A 24,022-nucleotide genomic window follows, 5' to 3' on the forward strand; every position below is an offset into this window, starting at 1 on the left:
AGGAACTAAAATAATTCTGCAAAGAAAAGTGGGTCATAATTCTTCCACAGTGGATACAAACGACTTGTTGCCATTATTTGCAAAGCTTTATGACAGTTGTTGTTGTTGTTGTTGTTGTTGTTGCCAAGCCTGGCACATGTAAGCATCAGGTTTACGTAGGCCTGTCGCATTAATCAATAAATCAATAAATCGCACCATAAATTAAAAATAAGTTCAATCATTTTCAGCTGTACGATTTATGTATTTTTTCTTTTTCTTTTCTTTTCTCTCTCTTCTACCTAAAACTGGATGAAAAAAGTTTTTGGTTTGGTGCTTTGGTCTCATAACAATTTTGAATTTATGATCATTTTTGCTTACAGAGACTTCATGATTTATTTTATTTGTTGTCTCTGTTGTTTTTATATATATTTTTTTAATATTTAAAATGCCTTCCAGTCCCAGTGCTAAATATTCATTAGAAATGAAAGTTTATTTGAGAATGTGTTCTTTTCATTACCGTGCCATTACATTATGTAAATGTGGCCTCAAAACAACAACATTGTTGTTTATCGCAATAAAGTTTATTGTCCAGCAAACTTTATCACGACAGGCCTAGGTTTAGGGTGTAACTACTTTTTCTACATCTGGTGTTTTGGGCAGATTTTCTCCCTACTGTCGAAGGAATCTTGATTTGAAAACTACACTCTGTGTGAACTGAGTTTATCTTTGTCTGAAACTGGAACTGGTTTGATGATCCGAATCTCAGAAGTGAAAATTAAAAAGAAAAACAACAAAAAAGGAAAAAATCTTTAAATGGGAAAAATGCAAAGCACATCAACAGGTGACAAGACAAGCAGCATTTTGAATATGATAAGAGAAAACTGCTGACCGAATACTCTGTGTTGGATATTGAACCGGTGTGTGGGAGACAAATTGAACTACAACAGACCCACTGAGTCTCCAGGTCCCATCGTTGGGAAGCGGGGCTGAGACGGCAGTAACTGCCACCCAGGAAGAAATAACTGGTACAATAACTAACAGGAAAACATGCAGATTGACAGCGTAAGCCGTTCCCGCACGTTCGCCGCTCGGCTCTGTGTTTTTATTTTCCCAGTAAGCTTTTTTTATTGGAGTATCTGCGCTTTCCCAGATCTGGCTGTTACTACAATAAAGTCCTCGTGGGTTTTATTGAATGCGTTTGTTTCCTACCCCCAAGAACTATGGCTTCCTGCAGTATTCAGTCCGTGTGTGTACGTATGTGTTTTCTCTGGCTGTAAGCGCTTTCCCCGTTCTGTGTCAGAGCGCATAGAGGCATGGAGTATATGTTTTTTTTTATTTTTTATAAATCAATTTTCAGTGGTTGTCAGCACTAAGGCTACTGTCGGCAGCAGTTGATGGAGCTCCGCTCTGCTGTAAGACTCTCTGATCTATCAGCTGTGACGTAATGCCCTCCTCAATCACCAGCTCTGGGAACTGTAAATCAGAGTGCTGCTGCTCTGCGTGGCGCTAATGCCGGCTTCCTGCTCCCAGCTCCACCACTGAGCTCATCCACTGTCCAAACAGCGAGAGAACAGCAGGATAAGTGCCGGACATTTTAATTGCTCCTAATGGCCTCGACATATCAGCGTCTCAATAATGCACTTTGAGCTCCCTTCTCTGCCACCCCCCCCTAAAAAAAAATAACAAAAAGTGGGAACAATCTGGATGTTTTAGACTGCGGCTGTCCCCTGAAGCTGTAGCTGGTGTTTACTGCACTGCGTTAAAGTTCACTTTTTCATACTTTGTTTCCAAGGAGTCGCACTTCGTTGTAATTGTCCTCTTAACTCGTTGAGGGTCCTTCACAGACTTCAGTCACCTTGTCATTCCTAACATGCTCCAGTCTTTGTGTTTGACAACTGTTGCCTTATCGAAGTCCGAAACCTCCCATCTATCAGCTGATCCGTTTATCCAGTGGGAAATGTAAATTCAAAGCTTGAGAGATCAGAACCACAAGAAGATTATTATATTTTTTTGTTTCTGTGGTGTGAAACTATGAAACAGATTGACTGTGGAATTGCAGAAACGTCCGAACATTAGATAATTCAACCGTCTGCATGAATGGCCTTCACTAAATACAAGAAATGATCCTGACATGTTATGTTGTGGTTGTTTTTATAGCATAATTAGCATCAATATTATCATTACTGTTGTTGTTAATACCATTAAAGCCACTTTTATGGCTATTGCAAGCAGATTATTGGATGTACTGGGTTAATAAAGAATCTGAGAGCAAAATGGAGGTAAATTGTTACAAATAGGACGAAATAGTTGCGTTGTTGCTGGAGGAGGGGCGGGTTTTAATACAAGAAATTGACAGTTGGTCAATTTTTGCTAAAGTAAAAGTCAGATGTTTACTTCCTGGCACTTTGGTTGCTAAGAGACGCGGTCGTCTCTTAGCAACCAAATTGTTATTGTTCATAAAACATAAGATTTATTCTGCTCTTTTGAAATACTACGTATCTTATACTTACTACTTAACAAGAATTGTGCAGCTGGTGAATTTTGCAGAAAAGTGAAAATGTTTTCTTTGTCATTGGTGGTGAAAATATTATAAAAGAGACATTTAACACTACAGTAAAAATCAGATTTTTACTTCGTGGCAGTTTGTTACCAGAAAATACGCTCATTTCCAAACATCAAATTAATATTATTGTTGTGTATAAAACATAAGCTCTTTTGAAATACTGCTTATCTGCTTAGACACAAGAAATTTACAGTTAGTAAATTTTGCAAAAGCAAAAATCAGAAGTTTACTTCAAGGCGGACTTTGTTCCCACAAAACACGCTCGTCTCTTAGCAACCAATTGACAACAAATGTTGTTGTTCATAAAACATGAGATTTCTTCTGCTCTTTTGAAATACTACGTATCTTATACTTACTTCTTAACAAGAACTGTGCAGCTGGTGAATTTTGGCAAAAAGTAAAAATGTTTTCTTTGTCTCTGGTGGTAAATATATTTTTAAAGGAGACATTCAACCCAAAAGTAAACATCCGATGTTTACTTTGTGGCACTTGGATACCAGAAAACGTGCTCATCTCTTAGCAACAGATTAACAACAAATATTGTTATTGTTCAAAATACATAAGATTTCTTGTGCTCTTTTGATATGCTGCTTAACTTACAACTTAACAGGAATTGTGCACCTGGTGAATTTAGTAGAAAAGTGACAATGTTTTCTTTGTTATTGGTGGTGAAGTTATTATAAAACAGATATTCAACACAAAAGTAAAAAATCTGATTTTTACTTTGTGGCAGTTCGTCACCAGAAAACTCGCTTGTTTCCTAACACAAATTAAAAACACGTAATGTTATTCTTTATAAAACATAAGCTCTTTTGAAATACTGCTTATCTGCGTAGACACACAAAATTTAGAGTTGGTAAATTTTGCAAAAGCAAAAATCAGAAGTTTACTTCAAGGCGCACTTTGAAAACAGAAAACACGCTCGTCTCTTAGCAACCAAATAACAACAAATATTGTTCATAAAACATAAGATTTATTCTGCTCTTTTGAAATACTACTTATCTTATACTAGTTACTACTTAACAAGAACTGTGCAGCTGGTGAATTTTGGCGAAAAGTGAAAATGTTTTCTTTGTCATTGGTGGTAAATATATTTTTAAAGGAGACATTCAAAACAAAAGTAAAAATCCGATGTTTACTTTGTGGCACTTGGTTACCAGAAAACGTGCTCATCTCTTAGCAACAGATTAACAACAAATATTGTTATTGTTCAAAATACATAAGATTTCTTGTTCTTTTTTGATATGTTGCTTATCTTATTGTACTTACTACTTAACAAGAATTGTGCAGCTGGTGAATTTAGCAGAAAAGTGAAAATGTTTTCTTTGTTATTGGTGGTGAAATGTGAAATTGGTGGTTATTATAAAACAGACATTCAACACAAAAGTAAGAAATTAGCTATTTACTTCAAGGCAGTTCGTCACCAGAAAACTCACTCATTTCCTAACACCAAATTATTGATGCGTAAATGTTATTGTTTAGAAAACATAAGCTCTTTTGAAATACTGATTAGACATAAGACGTATGTAGGTGGTAAATTTTACAAAAGTAAAAATCTGATTTTTACTTCGTGGCAGTTTGTTACCAGAAAACACGCTCATCTCTTAACACCAAATTAATAACACATAATATTATTGTTTAGAAAACATCAGCTCTTTTGAAACACTGCTTAGGTTTACCCACTCCTTTGGACATTTGTTGTTTATTTCATTGTTGTCACTGCAATTTGTAGTTTATAAAGTTCAAGAAACATGGAAATATGAAATAAGAATGTCGGGTAAAGTCAAAACCTTTTATGGAATCATCTTTTTGATGAGCTATGTTTGAGATTTAGCACTGATTTAGCCACAGATTGACCAAAAAGTTTCTTGGTGTCTGGTAACTCGTCAGTCCAAAGCTGAAAATTTGGATCATTTTATGACCCGTAAAGGCACCAGACACACTTCTGATGACATGTTTTTTTTTTTTTTTTGAGGAAGAAGCAACATTAGCAAGGTGTATAAAATGAAAATGAATTTTCTACATAACCCAAAATATTAATCTCAGAGGGAAGCCAAAATGTTTAGGAGTTTTAATGTCAGCCCTGGAGGGTAAAAATAAAAAAAGAGTGTGCAGTTCTTTTTGCTCCAGTATATCTGTCAGCAGCTGTAAATGATTGCAGAGAATGGAATTTAAATACATTTGGAAAAACCTCAGATCTGCATAGAGTAGTCACTACCACAGAATGCTCTCTGTTAAACATGGTTATAGTAAAACCAAAAGTCCAGCTGCTGCTGCTTCAGTTTCCGTGGTCAGTTCTGATCGGTTCTTGTGTTTATTTGGATGGCTGACTGTGCTACTGAAGCTATCACCTGAAATCCAGGTGACTGGACAATTAGGAAATAATGATTAGGAAATAATTGATCAGTATTAGATGCCCTTCATATCATTCAGCAGTGACATACCTCTGCTAATGCGCTAATTTTTCATTTAGCGTTTTTGCTCATTCTGAAAACATTTAGCATACTTAGCTAATTTTCTTAGCTGTTTGGTAAACCTGTAGTTAAATCAAATTTGAAGTTTCTGTTTTTGACTGTTAAAAATTAACAACAGGCAAAGTCAATTGCCATGTACTATGTTGTAACACATGTTGACATCATGGCTTAATTTAGCGCGTTAGCACTCAAGTATTAGCTTCTCCTAAGGGATGTTGGTGTGGGGCTTTAGCATTAGCAGAACTAATATTTATGATTAGTGCTGTAAGGTTGGCTCAGTTGGCTTTTTACTTAGCATGTTGCTAACTAAAAAGCCTATTGCTAGCACTACTCGTTTTTTTTTTCTTTTGTTGTCTCAGGTTCCATCAAAAATAAAACTTACCGTATTTTTTTTATGTTGGTGTCTCCCTCTGCAAAGGTATCCATAAACCTGCCCTGAATATAGATCTACACCAGATCCAAAGATTTCTCCTGTTTTTTTCAGATTTTGATTTGCAGGGGGGGAAAAAAAAAAACAATCTTTTCCTTCCACTTCACAGTTATGCATTACTTTACGTTGGTCTATCATATAGAAATCAAATAAAATACACTGAACTAAAATACATTTTTGGTTGTAACATGAAAACATTGGAAATGTTCAAAGGATATGGTTAATTTTGTAAGGCTATGTGCATCTTATGAATCCTGAAGTTGTTTACAGTCTAAAATTACCAATGCGCCCTCCCAAAATAAGCAACAATGGACACAGTTGTCCACATTAACATGAAGTATCTGTCCTAAGGCATCGGTCTGCAGAGAAAGACAAATTGGCTCTCTGTCTTCTTCAGAATATCATAACATATCAAAGGTCTCATCAAATGGCATATCAGATGTCAGAAACAGACCTTTGGATGAAAATAATGACACAACTCCGGTGGTTCTCTGGTTGTGGAAAAGCCCAAGCGCATGTTTCAGGTTACCAGAAAGGCATTAAAAGAGAGTGACATTCTAAAAATGAAAGGCATGTGAGAGGCCTAACCTCTGAAAATCAAGTGTGCTGATCCTGACATATTTTTCTGGGTTTATAAAGCCAAACCCCAGCGTAAAAAAAAAAAAAAAAGCAACATTAGCTGTCAACACACAGCTGAACTAAAATTCAGCAATTGAATCCAGCCAGCGCCGTTAAAGTTGCCCCGCTCAACCTCCCCAAGCTACTCTCCGACTTTATGATTGCTTCCATCTTTCCTCCCAGTGGGCAAGAATCACTTTGTCACTTTAAACAGATGTTGCTTTTGGCAATATGACTAATGCTCTCATTTTGCTTCCAAGGTGTATAAGCGCTGCAACCCACAAGACAGAGGGGGGGACTTATTGTAGGTGGCGGGGTTGTTGGATAAATCCAAAAGCAAGCGATGTGACAGCAAACGTATGAAAGAGATCATGAATAAAGAGAGGTAAAAAAAAAAAAAAGAAAATCCAGAGAAGTGCTCTGGTAATATTGTGCTCCGGTGGCACGGTGACCTCTTTCTGCTTTAAAGGTGGAGGCAGAGCTTGATAAGGAAGGTCAAAACCTGGGATTTATTTATTTACCCATGAGTTTGAGGATTTCCTCCAAAGAATAGCTTGCTGACTTGGAGAGATAATGATTGCCGGAGTTCGAGATGTTTCCCTATCAGGAGGACACACACACACACACGCACACACACGCACACACACACACACACACACACACAAAAGGTAACAAACCCTACAGAGATGTGCAGAGTTCAACAGATGGAGCCGGGAAGGGCAGATGGAACGAGCCTCACCAGTCCTCTCGCAAAGGGACGTCGTACTGTAAACGTCAGCACAAGAAAGTCAAACTGGGGGGCGCGGGTGGGGGGAGAGAGAGAGGAAGGACAATACGTGAGGGTTTGAAGAGGATCCTCTCTGAAGGATTTAAGGTTTAGAGCATGGAGTTTGGAGGATTATTGGCATGGTCAGGATTTTTCAATGAAATACATGATCTTCTAGTGCTACGGGAGTCACGGCTTAGAGGCAGAGAGAGGCTGATGTCAGGTCGGTCAACATTTTAAAGAAAAAGACAGACTTCAGGCTCCTACACAGGTGTTCACTGCAGTAAGAAGGGAAAGAGTGGCATAGGGTTACAGTGGCTAAAAACTAGATAGAGGAATAAGATAAAAAGAAAAGGGAATTTATTTCAAAAGCAGGGTTATCCAAATGTATAAAGTAAGTCTGTAAAGTCACAGATGTAAGGACTGAAACAATGGAGGCTAACAGCTGAGAAGGTATTTTTATTACCTAGTGTTCACTAAAGTCAGCCTAGTGTTGGCTTTAGTGAGCACGAGGCTGAGGAATGCAACTCAGATGCTGATTAAAACAATAAAGGTCAACATATAAGGTTGACCCCAAGAAACGCTACTGAAAGTGTTTGTGCACAAGACTGCACATTCCCCAGACTATCAGTGAACTCCTCATAGATTATTTTGAAAAAGTATTTTTGAATGAATATGAGCCTCATTGGAATGGATGTTTAAATTTATTGAGAAAGTCTGTGGAAGAGCTCATAGACATCACCATAGGAGACATAGCTACACATTGTGAGGTAGTGTAGTCAAATGGACAAAAAACATAATAAACAGGTGGAAAGTTATTGATAATGTAATTTACAAACTCATCTACCTAACTAAATAGTCAAACATTTAACACTTAAAATGTTAATAACACAAAATATAATACAATAAGGAAACCCCTCGATTTGGTAGAATCCAGTGATGCAGTCGATGACATCATTTAACAGGAAATGCTGGGCCGGCCCCGTCCATACACCTGCTCAGGCCGCGGCATCTAAAAGGTCAAACAGTGATGAATAAAAAGAAAACAAACTGTTTAACAGAAATGTGGCTTTGAGCAAAAGAAACGTTCATATTTACCAAATGCTTTAGAAGTGTTGGCTTTAAATAAAACGTATACTTGGATGTAGGCTGCACCATAATGGCAGCACAAACAAACCCGGGATAGTGAGTGAAGCAAAGTTACAACGGCAGTGTTTAAAAGAAAGCATCATGACCTACTGTAGAACGATGAAGTAAATCAGAAATATATTTAAGGGACACAAGTGGTAAACACAAACTAAAACTCTTCGTCACACACCTATCCAAGGTTTGGCACTCAGACTAAAGCCATACGCCACCATCCAAGGTTTATCTATTAAAACCACAAAAATCTGTGTTGCATTGAATGAAGGCAAAAGAAATAATGAAAAAAAGAAAAAGCAGCGTGTGAACTTCCCTCACCCTCCCTAAACTCTCTCTGCATTACTTTGAGCACCAAAGTATCAAATTGTTGAGCACTTACACAAAAAGCTTCCCTTCACTGTTAAAGGCCGCCCTTTTTTTTTTTTCCACAGACTACACGTCTCGCATTTCGTCGTTCTTCTCGTTTGTGACTCCGCCGTAAAAGCCTTCATCGAACCTATAACTAAATCCTAAAGCAGAAAAACTAACAGGCAACATGGATTTCTCTGCTCACGGCTCTCTGGTCTCAGAATAAGTCCCTAAGCAAGATACCGGTGCCAGATCAGTTCAGCTCTGTTGACAGCTCAGATGGGTCGTCTTATATCAGCCCCCTCAGTTTTGTTTGCCAACAACTGTGCTTACCTCCACCTGTCAAATCTCAGTGAAAATCTTCATGACGTAGCAAATTACTGCTAGTTATCAGACCCTTCCTCACTGTTTTGACACTTTGATTGCCTCTGGGTCTTTGCCCCTGATGCAACATTAGGTTAGCTTTGGCTATTTCCATACGAGTTTTTTTTTTTTTTTAAACAAAACTAGAGCTCTAAGTGTTTAATGTGTCAGAATTGTAATCTACTGCCAAAAACGCCCCCCATCTTCATGCGACAGGAGCTTATAGTGCTTATATTTGGGCTTTAAAAGCCGGTATTTTCTGCGCGGCATTGATCCCTAAATTAAATTACGTGCGGCTTCGACACCTGGAGTGCTCCGAGTCGCTGTTTGATGATGACCCCCATTTCAGCAGAGGGTAAATGCAAAGAGGTTTTCGCACACCTGAGGATATGTTGGTTTGAGCTGCAGCCTTTTTACCTTTTGTTACACTTACATTTCATCATATTGAAGTGATGCAACGTCATGATAATGACTAACAGTCGCACATTATTTTCTTTCTTTATTTTTTTCTAATGGCATAAAAGTGATGTTGAGTTTAAAATTGTAAATTGTTAGATCTCTTGTTGCTTTCCGGTCTGACACTTCGACATATAATTGGCAAGGCTGGTATACGGTTTGGATAATACTTATGGTTTTGGAACATTTGAAAGACAATGAACATTATTGTTTATGATATGAAAACAGAATCTCTCCGGTACAACGCTAAGAAACCTGTCGCTGTTTCATAGTGTGTGTTTGAACACACAGCAGTTGAATCGAATCAGTTTCCTCCTAAAACATTACAGCTTTCTGTTAGAGCAGTCAGAGCCTGTTCATCTTGACACATTTTAAATTAAGAACTGAAATATTTTAAGATTTATAACATCAAGTCTGCACTCGTGTCTAGTTTTAAACGCATACAGCATCCTGCCTGCAAAGAAACGCATTTCAACATGAAATGCGTTTCTTTGTATTAATCAGAGAGCTATGTTGTGACATTAGACACATCAAAAAGTACTAATAATGAGTTTAGTGTTGCGTAGTATTTATTAGCTTAGTTAAGGTAGGTTCATAGTATTGGTATAACATAATTAAATGTGAATTCTTTGTAATTGAAATGCTCTGTTTAAATCTGATTGACTGGACATTTAGGCCCATATCTGCATGATGTGTTTAAATATAGTCTTTTATTATAAAAGCTGCTCTGACTTTCTGGGAAATGTATAACTTTCCTGCTCATGTGATCAAATCACGTCTTCCCAGAATTGCGCGTTTTCTTCTCGTTCCCATTTTGAAAACGGGGGAAGAGAAATGGGACTCCATTTCACATCATATCCAAGTATATCATGGAATAATGATTAAAGGTTTTTAGACACTGTGGTCAATTTAAAAAGTAAAATATGGTTTACAAAAAAGGCTCCAGTCAGATTAATTTTGTAGGAGTTGTGAGGGTAACCAGTAGGGTTTTTTTAGCAATTATTTTGTGTTTTTACAATAACTGAATATACTATAAGTATGTAAATAATGATTGGATTTTTAAAAAGTCATTGGCCAATAATGCTATTGCGAAGAACAGAATATATATATATAAATGAATAGATACATATTTATATATTTTTGAGGCTTTTTACACATCTTTACGAGATAGAGTTATTGAAAGCGTATGACACTACTTATAGTTTTTTATATTAGTCATTTGATCTGACTGAAATAATTTCTGAAAGTCATTTGTTTTCATCTTTTCTATCGTGTATTTCTCCTTTTTCATACCAGCCTACAATAAGATTTCTATCAGAAATGGTGCTGTGAAGCTCCACACACCGGGGATGGCTATCAGACAGAACCTCGATAGTACATACCACTTAAAGTGAGTGATGAGAAGAAAGAAGATCTGCTTGAGAGACTCTGGCGTTAAAAAAAAAAAAAAGTTATTAAAACTTAAGGAGAACTAAAACTACAGCCGTGACCTGGACAGGATCCATCTAAAGGTGTTGCTGTCCTTTCAGACCAAGTACTTTTCACATCAGTGAGCAGCGTCTGAAATGCCCAAGGTCCTGGAAGATCCATTTAGGTCTCATATACACCAAATAATATATGTGCACGCACAATACTGTCTTGTAAAAGGAGATCAATAACAATAATCTTTCAGGACCTCTGGGCTTTCCTGGCAGTTTTTGTTGGAGGGCAAGTTAACTTTATCATTGTTATTGGGACTAATGTGTAAATCCCATCTCAACTTTAGACGACTCCAGCCTCTGCACAGCTGAAAGCCTGGCGTTGGACATGCCGGACCTTTAATCAATAAACGCTGGAATATGAAATGACAACGATTTCCTCTTATAGAAAGTTAGTAAACTACAGAGATTTTTTTTTCTTTCCTTGAACAACGCACTGGGGTAGTAGAAGCGCTTTAAAAACCTATGGTAAATATCAGAGCACTGCAAAAGTAACAACGTCTGTTGATCTTTACCAAAATGACGACAAAGTCCTATTGGGGATTCTTTGTGATAGTCTAACATAAAGCTGAAACTGTGAAGTGAAAGTTGAATTAGAAATAAAACGTGTGGTCTGTATTCAGTCCCTTTAACCCTGAAACCCCTAAATAAAATCCAGAGGAAACCTATTGTCTTTAGGATTAGCAAAATAAGTTAACAGTCACTCTATAAAATTATGATCTATTAGGCATACAGGTAATCCAAAGGTTCAATGATACTTATTAAAAAGAGACACAACAAAATATTTTTAATATATTTATGACATTTTTGCGCTTTAAATGAAAGCATGAAAACAAAATGTTTCACAGCACAAACTATCCACGCTATTTTTATTTGATTTAAGTAATGTGAAAGGGCCTAGTTGATCTTTTATGACCTTTCCTTCAACTTTTTAATATGTTTAAGATGATAGCTGCATTAAAATAAGATAAAAAATGTTATCAAGTTGTATTAAAGTAGCTCACCGCACCCTTTACACCATCTTTGTTAAGTTACACTGTTTGGGTGTTTTCACCTAAACCATGTAACCAATGGACGTTTTTAAAAGTAGTGACTATTTTGGGCTTAATACAGATGTACATAATATTTTCACAGTTTCAACAAATATGAACCTTTCATATAGGCACTTATTTATCTCACGGCTTTTCTCTATCATCTATATCAGACCTCAGCAGCCTGGGAACCAGTTGTTCAGACGTAACAAAACCAAGCGGCTGAGATGTAGCCTCTTTAACGTCTTTATACACGTTACATCACCTCGCCTGTGATCACAGCAAAGAAATATCCTATTTCAAGCCTCCACGTATGTGCCTCTGTCTGCCTCCGTCTCTCCCCACCCCCCACACCCGACGCTGGGCGAGACGCGAGGCACAAAAGCGCCGACGCGAAGCTAATGCTGTGATCCATGATTCGGAGGTAAAACGCTTTATCAACATTTCCTCGGGGCACCAAGGTCAGACGCATCCTCACAAAGCGAAAGATGAATGGTCCGGGTTTTCCACGCCACGCAGACTTCCCTGAAACCACGTAAACACAGGCTTCCCACCTTAACTACAGGCTGCCAGGTCCGGCGAGCTGCTGCAGAAGGTGGTTTGACGTAACCGCCGGTGACCGAAGGGACACCACAGAGGATTTCTGGGAGCGACCTGCTGATTTCCTGCTTATAGTCATTTGGATGAATATAATTATGGCGATCAGTGATTAGAATAAATTACCTCCTTGTTCTGATACCTAAGGAGACCGAGCTCTGCCGTATAAGTTGTGAGTGTGACACAGTGTTTGCAGCTGCCGTGTGACTTTGCACAAATTTGCACATCAAAGGGAGATTTTTTTTTTTCTTTTTTATGTGCTGCCATATATGAGGGAGCTTCGTTTTTCTGAAAGATATTGACAGGAAAAATACAGCTCATGTGTCTGTATCCAGCTGACTTGCTGTTGCAACAGGTGCTACCCACAGATAAAAATTTACAGAGAGAAATAGGATTTTCAGTTGAAGGATAGACGTTTCTTATCTCAGATAACCACTTTACTCCTGTCATAACCTGTCTCTGGCACTTAGTTCAACTCTTCTGATTGTGTGTGTGAGAGCCAACGAAAGTGTGACGTTTCATTGTTTGCCATGCATATGTTGAGATGGGCTCTGTAATTGCAGAATTTTGCTAGAAGGCAAGGTAAAGCAAATTTATTTCATTCACAAAGCGATTAAAAGGGCCCTACAGTAAAACTAAAACAGCATAGGTAGATATAAATGGCATTTTAAAGAAGCTAGATGCATTAAATGAATAACGGGAAGACCTTTATCAGTGAATGCAGCTTTAATTGTTTCTCAATTCCAGTCCTCAGGGATCATTGCCCCGCATATTCTGATCCAGAACACCTGATTCGGATGACCGCATGACCTCCTCTGCATGCCATCCAGTGCTGCAGAAGCCCGTTAGTCACCCACTCTTTCCAGTCAGGTGTGTGGCAGGGTGGGAACGCCTAAAACATCCGGAGCAGTCGTCCAAGAGGGCCGGAACAGAGAAACACTGAGTTAGATTGAAGAGAGTGGGAAAAGAGGAGCGTATTCATTTTCATACTGATTTGAAATCAAAACATTAACTGTAGAAGAGTTTTTACGAAGTTTTTTCTTTCCACAGAAAGACCTGCTAGCTCATGTTGAAAGATTCCTAAGTATTCCTGGTCTAGGTACATTGTTCCTCTGTCGTATTTTGGGTTTGTCCCAGAGTCTCTTCACTGTGTGATTGGCCCAGAAAGCGTCCAGAGGACGGTTGGAGGCTGGAACGATGGCAACTGTGGCTACTATTCAGGCCACCATCAGCATGAGAATGTGTGTGTGCATGAATGACTGAATGCAGAGTAAAGTGCTTTTGATAAAGCGCTAAACAAGTACAGCCCATTTACCTTTCTGGGCTTGAGGTCAACTGACTTCTTTCGGTGTGGAGGTTTGGGAAACATTACGGCTCCCGCTGGATGACGGACTCTTCACCCCACGTGTGAGAGACAGTGGGACGTTCCACACCGAGGCAGAGAGGGGGGCTTGTGTTTAGGATCTTGCCTTTGCCAATAAGTGAGCGATGGCACATAGACAGATTGGTAAATGAATAGCTTAGCTTTCTGGCTCACACTGGAGCATCCACATTATCCCACTCCACTCTACAATCATTCATCCTTTCCATGAATAGCACAAAGAGGATTGGGGACAAAGGGCAGCAGTAGCAGGGTCCAGCACTCACTGGGAACAGACTTGACTTTGTGGCAGGTTTGGGGACACGGCTATTTTCATACAAGCACCAGGTAACCCAGGTGTCACAAACTTTGACAAACGCACCTTAAGGGACAGAGCGATGAGCCCTCTTCAGGTCCACAAAACACATTTGGGAACATAACTCAACTCCAGTGACCACTTCAAGGGTAGAAAGCTGGTCCAAGTGCCACTGCCAGGACAAAACCAGTACGCTCTTCACGAATCCAGACATCAGCAACTGGTCGAAGTCTTCTTTCCAGAGTAAGCTTTACACACGAGACTGAGAAGTGTGATTTCTTGAAAGTAGTGTATCTACTCCCTACCTGCCTTTTCTTAAAGACTGGAACCAAAAGCCCAGTTCGCTACTCCAGAAGTGTTGTCCCTATCCTTCATGCAAGAGTCAATTACTACAACTCCCCAACGTCCTTCAGCATCTTAGGATGAATCTTGTTCACATCTGGGGAGATTTTTAACTACCTCGGCGACCTCTGCCATGGTAATGGACTCACCTTTACCCAGAGTCTTCACACAGAGGACATCGTGACCAGATTGACGGATCCTCAAAGTGTTCTTCCTCATCTTGGACTGCAGTTCCCCCTTCCAAACGTCACACAGGTCGTGAAGTTTCCTGCTTTTCCTTTTCTGGGCTGCGAGTTGCTGAATGGCTTTCCTGAATTTTGTGGAGTGCAACCTAAAATATTTTTAAATAGTTTTTTTTTTTATTTGTTGATGAAAATTGCTTAAAAACCATTTATCATTTTGTTTCCTGCTCCGCAATGATCTACAACATTGTGTTGCTCTCTCACAAGGATGTCCAACATTTTTGCAACATGGACCCAAACTGTCAAGTCAAAAATTCACACTGTAGCACTTTTTTTAACCTACTAATAATGCAATAGTTTAATTGAACAAAAAATTTTTATTTATTTATTTTTTTTTGTGGAATGAGATGTGTAACGTGTACAGCCAAAACTTAAGGTTTTTGTGGGTTTTCCCTATCAAAAGAATATTTGTTTTGTGCCTAATTAAAGAAAAAGCAAAAAGATTAGTCAGTTTGGAGCAATAAAAACAGGATTTAATTCTATCTCTGGAACCGCATAGATGTTGTCATTGCAAAAGATTGCAAAAATAAAATGTGGTTATATTTCAAGAGACCAGTTTAAAGAAGATTTCAATTCCTCCATAATAATTAAAAACAAAGTTTCCATTTGCGCTAGCCGCCTGTTCTGGAGGGTTAAATTTGTATTATTCTTGAATTTCAGTGGACAGCCACACAAAATCAGTCCCTGCAATGGTCACACTTTGGACACCGCTGCTCTATTACATACAACGCTTTGAAGTGTGTGATTATAATGTGCCAAAATAGAAAAAGAATATATAGAAAAAAAAAAAAAAACTTTTTCCAAGACAAGTAAGTAAAGCGAGTAAATCTTAATTTACTGCTTACCCCAGCAAACTACTCGGTGTCCTCTATGCATGGACGACACAAGTTCTTTCATGCATAGCATTTCAACACCTGCTGAGTTGTTGGCAGCTCCCCTACAATCAGCGCCTCGCTCATTATGGGAAAAAAGATACCTTGAGCCCGCTTTCTCCCTTTCAGCCTCCGTCTTTTGAGTCCATTTCAAACATCAGTGCAACTGACAGCCACAGCAATTGGTCCGCTCCACAACCTCAGGCCTCCCCCGTGTGACTCTGCCTAACAAATTATAGCATTAAATATCAAAGTGCCACACAAAGAACGCTCACATTTCACATCGTGCTTCGTACGTAGCGACTCCTGAAACGTCGCGCGTGAAAGGGGATACAGTAAGCGATGCGTCTGCTGTATTTTTAACGGCAAGTTTTAACAATTCGATTCTCAGGCTCAACTTGTTTGTGTGCGTTTTATGACGTATGGAATCCTTTTCCTAATGATGGGAAGTTGGGTTTATTTCGGAAATGTCCAAGCTGCTCTGAAAAAGAGCTTTACCGCAAAGCTAAAAAAAAAAAAAATCAAACAAAGAGCTAAAACGGAACATGAAAATGAATCAACCCCCCCGGCAGGAAGATATTTAGAGCCATGATCCTACAGGCTGGTCTGTGGGTGTTTCTTCTAGAAATATTGGCAGTGGCTCTTCGCTGTTTATGAAACCCTGCAGGTCCAGAGCATGGGGTGAAGACTGTGGAGATCTCGGATATTTGGCAAAGTCACCGGTGGTAACGGGAGGATACTTCATCATAGTCACAGTCACTGTCAGGTGGCTGAGACCTTGCCAGCTTTTTCAATTTCTCTCGGCCTCTCAGCAATTTGGCCAGTCGAGAAATGGCGGCTGCATTGCAATCTGCGCGTAATTTTATTTGTATAACGCACTGGAGAGAGTGACCTAAATGGGGCTGAAGGACACCTGCATTGAGATGGCCAATAATGCAGGCAGAGGTGCTATATTACAGCTGCCACTGGAGAAATGTCTCTTTAGTTGCTCTGGGGAGGTCACCAGATGGCTTCAAAGTCACCAGCCTTCATCTCTCACATTCCAATAGGCTATTAAGTGAGCACTGTCTCTACATTATGGCTGGGAAAAGTGTCAGGGAAGAGTTTTGGCTGCCTTCAGACCTGGCCTCGACTGTCGCAAGGCTTGGAAAAGGTGGGAGGGAAGCGTCCAAGTCCAGAGTCACAGCTCACCAGTGGCTCGGAGATGATGTGGAAACAGCAGCCTCCGCTTGAACTTAATGGTACCGAAACCCGCAAAACCGACAAGAATTCAAAGTCCAAAGAGAAAAGCTATTGAAGTGATTAAAAGTAATGAAGGCAAACATCAGCAAAAAAACAAAAAAACAAAACAAAACAAAAAAACAGGATTAAACTGGAAGCCACTGACAAATAATTACCTGGGTAGCAAATAAGCTTAAATACTGTTGGGATAATGAGGTGATTGAATTTAAGCGACTCTTAAGCAACAAGCGATGGGGGGAGGAGGCCAGGAGGGAGGATGAGGGCGATTATCTAATTATTAGAAAGGGAAACTTTTAGCGTCAAATGACGATGACAGAAAAATGGAAAAGCAAACAGAGATCAGAATAAATAGGTTCCTTCCTGACGAAACGTGAACAGAATTTTAATTTCAGGAGAACAAATGTGAAATCGCTGCCCAGTACCAAGCAAACTGCCAGGAGAAAAGAATCGGAGAATTTTATTTTATGGTTAGTGTGTCATAATTTAAGTCAATGGGGCAAAAATTATATTTAAAGGTATGTTTCCTACAACCTGAGATGTGCAGCTCATTTAGACTGTGAGAGAGGACGACTTTCAGAAGATGATATGAATTTTAAGTTGCTTTGTTTTATAATTTTTGAACCTATGTCTGCTGTCAAAGATGCTGGATTTGAAAATATCAGCTTCTTGGCAATTCAAGAGTTCAGAATCATAACTCTGCAGAAAAAAAAGATAGAAATCATCTTTATATTGTATATCTCTGGAAAACATGCAGTCAATACACTTCTATTTTAAAATATCCAAACCTCTTTAAATATTTTTGACATTGGGTATTGCTGAAAGCTGAGCTATGTAACCTTTATTAAAAACTTTATTTTATGTAGTTTTTTTTACATATTTATTGAAACTATCACCATGTCATGACAACATAAGTGAAAAAAAATTCAATCTCCTCTGCCTGCTGCCAGTGCAAACTGCGGAAATACACAGCTCGGTCAGAAACAACCAATCAGAAGCAGGAGGAGTGTCTTAGTGCTGTCAATCACCCTCATATGCAGAGTGTGTTGTTGTCAGCAGAGACTGTTGCGAATGCTAAGGCTAGTTAGCATGGCTAAAAGCAGATAAATAGTTTTTCTAAAAAGATAACTTGTTTCTCCGTCATTAGCTCATTGAGCAGCGCGTGTCTGAGATTGATTGACAGCGCCAAGACTGCCATCCTGGCTGAGGAGGTGGAGAAGTTTGATATTTTCACAGATTATCTGTGTCATGTCACACAGTCACAACAGACTGACAGTTTTAGATAAAAACATTTCTCTAATAAAAATGACATCCCCCAGCTTTAAAGACATTTTAGAGCAGAACAGGAACGCAACACATCTTTCACCTTTTATTACTGCATGGAAACAGGAGTCTGGTTGGGATCATTAGCCTGAAAACACATCTTCATTGTCTATTTCGACTTTACGGGTATGAAAACCGTCAGCGTTCCTCGCGGTCGTGCGGCATTAGGCTGAGTGGGCAGCGGCGTTTCAAAGTTTACTAACAAGTTAAGTCCAGCAGGAGCGACTGAAAGTTTCTGCATGAGAAAACACCGGCAGCAAAGACGGCCGTTTCCTTTCCCGTTCTTAACAGCCCGCCGGGGTGATTCTGGTATTTATCCCGCCGCGGTGCCCCGGGTTTCACTTGGTAATCCAGTCATGGTGGCGTGTCAGGATAGGTGCTGTTCACTCGGAGCATGTCAAACAGCGGAACTAGGCTAATGGATTTCCTGTGTGTCCCTCTGGGTTGCTTCACTATTGACAGGAGAGTGACTCAAGTCCTGCCATTCACAACCCTGGGAGCTGATAACGCTGGAAGGCGAAGCAGACGGTGCGACGACTCACCTGTCACTCCCGCTTCGGTTCCAAGCGGCTACTGTTGATTTAGCTGATTGGAGGCAGGCCCACTTAAACCAAACAGAGCAGTCTGTGTCCCACCGAGAGTGTTACGGAGACAAAACATGCTGGTATAATCGGCCTCTTGTTTACTCTAACATGGCAGACGTGACCTTTGGTGGGAGTTAAAAAAAAAAACAAAAAAAAACAGAGGGACCCAACAGAGACCGAGTCGGGCTTAGGAGAGGAAGCTCCTGCATGTGTTGACATTACTGGCCATCTGCTTTAACTGGTCGACTGGGATGTAAGCTAGAAGCAGGTACTTAAAGCTCTGCAAGCAGCTCTGCAGCTCTAAGCCCGAGTCATGTGGGCTTCGTTAAGAAAAAACGGCAGTTCAGGGGCTTTAGACAGGAGGTGTAAGGAAGACACCCAAATGATACAATATGACTTTTTTGTTTTGAATAAATATCCCTGACAGAGTTTGTGTGTTGTACAACAAATGCTAAAAAGAAAAAGATTTACAGAACCTTTTTTTTTTAGCTGTAAAAATTCCAGATGCGCTCGTTTCTCTTGCTTAATAATTAAGCAGCTCAGAGGATTTTATATTCTGCCTCAGTGTACAGAACACAAACACCAGAAAAGTCCTCACGTTGTGGTCCGACCTAATCTCGGCAAATTCTTCAAGGTTTCAAAAACGCTAAGTCGCCTCAAGTAAGTTACATTTAGAGATTTACATCATTTGCCATCGGCATCAATGTCGTATTAATGTTGGGGTGTGTTTTAACACCCAAACTTTTCCCAGTGAGATGGTTAAACAAAAAACAGCACTTTTATCTGTGCTACCAACCTGAGCACTCAGCCACCGATCGGAGCGATCAGTGAGACCGACGTGAGCGCGTATATCTGTGTGAATGAACAATCATTTGTGGCTCATGCATTTAAATCTCACACACATTCTGTCCTGTGTCTGCACTCAAAATTTAAAGTGTTTGGAAATTAACACCACAGGCAGTTTTTTTCTTTTATTTTATTTTTTGTCCAGTCAGAGTATTCCTTGCAAATACTGCTTTGGAGACAGCTTTTTTATTTCCTGTGTTATGTATGCATGTCGCGTTTTAAGGAAACTGAAAACCATGTTGAATGTGGAAGAACTGATCACAAGCAGCATATCCAAATACTGCACAAAGTGGCAAAAGTTACAAAACAAAAGGATTTCAGATAAATGCAAGAGAACGTCTTGTAGCCTAAGAAAAAAATTAGTTAGGTATAGATAGATTGTGCATTTTAGACCATTTGTCTTTATTTCTGCAGCTACTGAGAATATATCATCATTTTACAGTAGATTTTAAGAACGAGGCCGACCGGTAGCTCATGACTTCACCCCCTCACGCCCCCTCATACTTTGAAAGCCACAATTCCTTCCAGGGCAACTTGCATCCTGTTGCGAAGCTTGAGACGCCACTGCGAGGTCATAATTATACATTTCAACTTGATTCTCCGAGGCACACTGATTCCACAACAGCCAATTTTAATGAGTTTTAAAAAAAACAATCATTTGTCGCACGTTTGGATTTACACCTACTTTCCTGATTACGTGGGTCAAATTCCTCACTCAGGCTAAAAGTACATACATCCAGCCCCAGCAGTGCTGCTGCTCTCCTCAAGTTGCACTTCAGCCGCTCATCTTTTGTGGCCAGCAACACGTTCCTGCATTCCCAGCCGGATATTTGCACACTTGGAATAGCAGGGAGAGCTTATTTTAATTGACCTGTTTTTTTTTTTTACATGGACCCGGCTTTTAAGCGCAGTCCATAAATTTCTAATAGGGTTGAAGCCGAGGTCACTTCTGGACCTTAATGCTGGCTTGGTTTATCTGCTCCAAAATGAGTATTGATCTGGATTTCAGATAATTGTCAAACTGGGTCCAAATTTCAGTTATTTAGTTGTTGATTTGAGGTGGAGATGATGTTTTTTTTTTTTTTGTTTTTTTTATGCAGAGTACTCGGCCCTCATCACATCGGTGCCACCACTGTGTTTGACAATTGGTACAATCTTATGTGGTTTGAAGACCTAGGATAAAACTTTGCACCTTAGGTCCTTTAGGTGGTCTCTATGGGCGGTTCCATGTTTCATTTGCAGTTAGAGGTGTTTACTGTTGAGCTTTTTATTCATGTTCTCAGTTGTGTTTGATTGTTAAACTCACTATCAACGGTGACAATGGGCATAACTGGAATCAAAGTACAGAAACTCAGTTAATCAAAGACTTCTGATGAGGTAAAACATGAGACTCCTGGTGCTAATCTGATTTAAATAGCAAAGCGGAACTCCAAATTAAGTGTGAATTAACTTAAGATTTTTTTTTTTTTCCACTTAGATTGTAGAATCTTTGACAAGTCGCCGGTGGAAGTCGATAAAAATAGCGAGGCAAAATTTCTTCCTCTGAGTTAACCGGCGCTAACTTTTCGTTCGCACGTAATCGCAGAAGGACACGTCTCAAACAAAATTAGCAAAACAAAGGTCCAAGTTATGTCCGGTTCTGTGTAACACCAAAAGAAAAAAAAAGAAAAAATCTGTTTTCCATGTATGCTTCCATGTATGATTTAAAAAAGAAAAAAGTCATCCTCATCACGGAAGTGTCCTTTTTTTCTTTAAGATGTCTTCAGTGATGTTCAGTAGGATTTCATTTTGTGCGTGTTCTTGTACAGAGGTGTAAAATCACATCGCTGTCCTACTCTGAATTAATAATGGCTGCAATTTCTCAAGGTGCTTCTGCATCAGTGTGGCTCTGTTCCAAGATGTCATTTGGCCATAGACTATGAACTGCCATCAGAATGAATGACTCCATATCCCATTACCCCCGCTGCTGGGTTTGCATTTTGTCCTCCCTCGTGGAGCTAAACTAAAGTTGTTTTTAGACGAAAGGATGGAGGGAGGGAGGAAGAGAGGAAAAAAAAACCTGCCAAGAGTGTGTTTGCAGCAGAGAGAAACAGTGTGACATTTTTTTTTTCTTTTTTTTTTTTTTCCCCCTTCAGCACCCTGCTGGTTCTGGTCTGTGTTCCTCCCTAAATGAGAACGAACGCTCGTGAAAAACTAGTTATTGCCAGTCGCGTAGCTTGCAGCAGAAATAATGCACTGTAATGACATGTTAAGATCCAGAGTGAGTGAGTCGGGTCCAGCAGGACAGCAGAGGGGCCTCGGTCCAGCTAAGTGATGGTCTCAGCCCAGCTCCATCTGCCCATTGTGTTTGCCCTTGGCAACCCAACATAGTGGCTGGTGATGGTGAGTTAATGAGGACTGTGTAAAGGTTAAGTAAACAGGAGTGGCCGGTCTAAGAGGAAAATTACTACTGCCATCATCATAGAGGGCAGCTCGGCGGAGCTGGGGCAGCTCTCATCATTATGTCGGTTATCAGCTCCGCTTTTAATGAGGCGTGGGTACTATTGAACTGTACAACGCAAGCAGCATGCCACCAGAACACACTGGAACCTACGGCTGCTGAGATGTTTGAAACCGTATGACACTCGAGTTTGAGGCATTTGGGTAAAATGGTGAACACGACCCCCGCCTACCCACCAATCCCACCAGCTTTTGTCTGTTTTGAGTAGGCAAGAGCTGGTTGTCAGTAGCAATGTGTTGAAAACATTCCTATGCCTTACAGTTGTTTTTAAATGTGTAACTTTTATGAAGAATATGTTTTTTTTTTACATATTTGTTAAAACTGTCACTGTGCCAATCTGTGAAATGATCAATTGCCTACTTAAGAAATGTACAGCTCCCGACCAAAAACAACCAATCAGAGCCAAGAGGAGGGTCTTAGTGCTGTCAATCAATTCTGCTCAATGTGCTAATGGCAGAAAAGCGACTTACTGTTTACAGGATAACTGATTATCTGTTGTCATTGGTTGTCATGCTAACTAGCCTTAGCATTCACCTCCTGGCTCTGATTGGTTGTTTCCAGTTACCACTGGGAGAAGGTAGGAGAGCTCAATTTTTAGATTATCTCCCCCATACCATACTGTCAAGACATAGTGACAGTTCAGTCTGGAGAGACTCAAACGGAGAAAGAAGGCGATTAAAAGAGTTTAATGACAAAATGAACATGAAAATAAACAAAGTTCTTTGGTGTTCAGGCCCCGGCCGGGGACATCGAGCTGGACTTTGATGAGCTCGATGAACATTCCTGATGCAGCATAGGAATGTGGACCCCCCAGGGCCTGTACTGGTGGCGGCGGTCGGAGGAAGATGAGGCCTGAGAGCCGAAGGTGGAGATGGGGTGGAGGTGGGTTGATCGCAGCTGGTGAGCAGAGGAGGCTATGGGTGGAGGCCTTTTGGACCGAAGCCCAAACGATGATTGGCTGGAGCGAGGCTTGGTCCGCGCCGATAGGTCCAGGTTGCAGAGAGGCGGGCGCTGATTGATGAGGCAGGTGTGACTAGAGTCTTCCAGACTGAACTTTTGTCAAGACTCCATTTTCAACAGATACATACAATAAAAAGTGTGACATACTACAGCTTTGAGGAGATGCCAGAGAAGAGTTCTGCAGCTGAATGCAGAATAGAGAATCATGTCCATGACCTTTCCCCACCTTTGGCTGCACATCACAGCTAAGCTGGCTGAAAAATGCAACTCCTTTGTTTTTTGTTTGTTTTTATTTTCTCCTTTGCGTACAGGACAGACAAATTTATCTGTTGGAAATACTTCTTGTTGCAAAAAGACTCGTCAGCCGTGCTTTTTAAAGGGATAAATTGGGTTTCACAACATAAGGTTCAGTGAATTTATCATCATTCATCGTCCCCCTTACCTGCTGTACCACCGTCTCAAGCTCACTGTCATATCAGTGAGTTTGCAGTAACATTGGTGCAGAATAATGACCCCTCCATACTCGGGTATTCAAAGCGTACCACCTGATCGGTTTTGGCTAATGACTAATGAAACTATTTTTCCATGGCATGCAATACTATTTTACAGGTTATTAACCATTTTTGCGAATGTTTGTATTTTGTCCTCTGAACAGCATCGCTGTTAATACACTACAATTATACTGACAGAGTCTCGGCTGCATCAGTCCATCCCATCAGTTGACCATGAATCCATTAAGGGTCATTTATAAATTACAACAAGATCTGGACAAGCAGAGGAACGTTCCACCTTCAATGCCCTTGCAAAACAACAATGGCTCAAGGTTGCAAAAAATAAAAATAATAATAATAATAAAAATAAATAAATAAAAAATGCCCTCTATTAAGGTATTCTAATATTTCTAAAGCTACGGTTGCAGTCAGTTATGATGTGGGAGCTAAAAGACCTTTTATGACTATTAAGCTTACTTTGTTTTAAAACCACAGTTGGCACGTAAAGGGCAGCATGTCTGCCTAGAAACCAACCGCAGCCTCTAATTAACCAGCTAATATCAGCTTGTTATACTTGTGGTACTTTATAAAGAGCAGAAAGGAAATATGATTTAAAAAAAAAAAACCTGTATAAACCATAAACACTTGAATACTAATTAATTTAACATGTGTTTGTTCTCTGGTTTGCTTAAAGCTGGGAG

General features: G+C 39.8%; 1 protein-coding gene and 1 long non-coding RNA gene across 2 annotated transcripts in view; both read left to right on the forward strand.

The window, feature by feature from the left end:
• cadm1b (cell adhesion molecule 1b) overlaps positions 1-24,022 on the forward strand; it is a 282,457-nt gene that overhangs the window by 94,558 nt on the left and 163,877 nt on the right. The gene's annotated exons all lie outside the window — the stretch shown is intronic.
• Positions 528-23,921, forward strand: LOC107836491 (uncharacterized). Its single transcript, XR_001662400.1, has 3 exons — positions 528-540; positions 2,366-2,367; positions 22,509-23,921. It is a non-coding gene; the product is annotated as an uncharacterized LOC107836491 (long non-coding RNA).

The sequence above is a fragment of the Poecilia formosa genome, unplaced genomic scaffold, assembly GCF_000485575.1.
Source record: "Poecilia formosa unplaced genomic scaffold, Poecilia_formosa-5.1.2 Scaffold63, whole genome shotgun sequence".
NCBI lineage: Eukaryota > Metazoa > Chordata > Actinopteri > Cyprinodontiformes > Poeciliidae > Poecilia > Poecilia formosa.